Here is a 2247-nt window from a genome sequence, read left to right as displayed (position 1 = left end):
TCACCTAGGAGTACCAACAGGTGCTTCCAAAATGGTTTCTTAGGCTTTGGTGCATTAGGCGCAAACCGTGCACATATATTGCACCGAAACTAATACTGTCTCTAAGCACACCAAAGCGAGATTCCATATGACACACGTCATCAAGGAGTTCTATCAGGTGCATCCAAATTAATTTCTAAGCATATGGTACATTCCATGCAAACCGTGCATCTATCTTGCATCAAGATTAGCACTGTCTCCAAATAGACCAAACTGAGCTTTCACTTGAGCCTTTTACCAAGGAGTACCATCGAGTGCGTCCAAAATGGTTTCTTAGCCTGTGCTGCATTATATGCAAACCTTGCTCCTATCTTGCACCAAAACTAACACTGTCTCCAAACAGACCGAAGCAAGATTTTGTATGACACACGTCATCTAGGAGTTCCATCATGTGCGTCGAGATTGTTTTCCAAGCATTTGGTTGTTCCATGCAAACCATGCACCTATCTTGCATCAACATTAGCACTCTCTCCAAACAGACCGAACCGAGTATCTACTTTAGCCCCTTCACCTAAGAGTACCAAAAAGTGCGTCCAAATTGATTTCTAAGCATTTGGTATGCTCCTTGTAAATCATGCACCTATCTTGTATCAAGATTAGCACTATCTCCAAACATATCAAACCGAGCTTCCACTTGAGCCTCTTCACCTAGGAGTACCAACAAGTGTGTCCAAAATGATTTCTTAGACTATGGTGCATTAGGTGCAAACTGTGCACCTATCTAGCACCGAAACTAACAATGTCTCCAAATGTACCGAAGTGAGATTTCATATGATACATGTCATCAAGGAGTTCCATCGGGTGCATCCAAATTGATTTCCAAGCATATGGTATGTTCCATACAAACCATGCACCTACCTTGCAGAAGGATTAGCACTATCTCCAAACTGAGCAAACCAAGCTTCCACTTGAACCTCTTCACCCAGGAGTACCAATTAGTGCAACCAAAATGGTTTCTTAGACTATGGTGCATTAGGCGCAAACTGTGCACCTATCTTGCACTAAAACTTACAATGTCTACAAACGGACCGAACCAAGATTCCATATGACACACGTCATCTAGGAGTTCCATTGGGTGCGTCCAAATTGATTTCTAAGCATATGGTATGTTCCTTGCAAATCATGCACCTATCTTGCATCAAGATTAGCACTATCTCCAAACAGATCAAACCGAGCTTCCACTTGAGCCTGTTCACCTAGGAGTACAAACAGGTGCGTCAAAAATGGTTTCTTAGACTATGGTGCATTAGGCACAAACTATGCACCTATCTTGCACCGAAACTAACATTGTCTCCAAACAGACCGAAGCAAGATTCCATATGACACACGTCACCTAGGAGATCCATTGGGTGCGTCCAAATTGATTTCTTAACATATGGTACATCCATGCAAACTGTGCAACTATCTTGCATCAAGATTAGCACTATTTCTGAACAGACCAAATTGAGCCTCCACTTGAGCCTCTTCAACTACGAGTACCATTGGATGTGTCTAAAATGGTTGCTTAGCCTATGGTGCATTAGGCGTAAACCGTGCACATATCTTCTACCAAAACTAACACTGTCTCTAAACGAACCGAAGCAAGATTCCATATGACACACATCATCAAGGAGTTATATCAGGTGCGTCCTAATTGATTTCTGACCACATCGTATGTTCCATGCAAACCGTGCATCTATCTTGCATCAAGATTAGCGCTATCTCCAAACAAACCAAACTGAGCTTTCACTTGAGCCCCTTGACCTAGGAGTACCATCGGGTGTGTCCAAAATGGTTTCTTATCCTATGGTGAATTAGGTGCAAACCATGCACCTATCTTGCACCGAAACTAACACTGTTTCTAAACAGACCAAAGAGAGATTCCATATGACACACATCATCAAGGAGTTCCATCGGGTGCATCCAAATTGATTTCCAAGCATATGGTATGTTCCAAACAAACCGTGCACCTATCTTGCATCAAGATTAGCACTATCTCCAAACAGACCGAACCGAGCTTCCACTTGAGCCTCTTCATCTAGGAGTACAAACAGGTGCCTCAAAAATGGTTTCTTAAACTATGGTGCATTACGCACAAACTATGCACCTATCTTGCACCGAAACTAACAATGTCTCCAAACAGACCGAAGCGACATCTCATATGACACACTTCACCTAGGAGTTCCATTGGGTGCGTCCAAATTGATTTCTTAACATATGGTACGTCCA

The sequence above is a fragment of the Sorghum bicolor genome, chromosome 2 (genome assembly GCF_000003195.3).
Source record: "Sorghum bicolor cultivar BTx623 chromosome 2, Sorghum_bicolor_NCBIv3, whole genome shotgun sequence".
Taxonomy (NCBI): Eukaryota; Viridiplantae; Streptophyta; class Magnoliopsida; order Poales; family Poaceae; genus Sorghum; species Sorghum bicolor.
The sequence above is the reverse complement of the archived record's forward strand: the minus strand, read 5'-3'. Positions refer to the sequence as shown.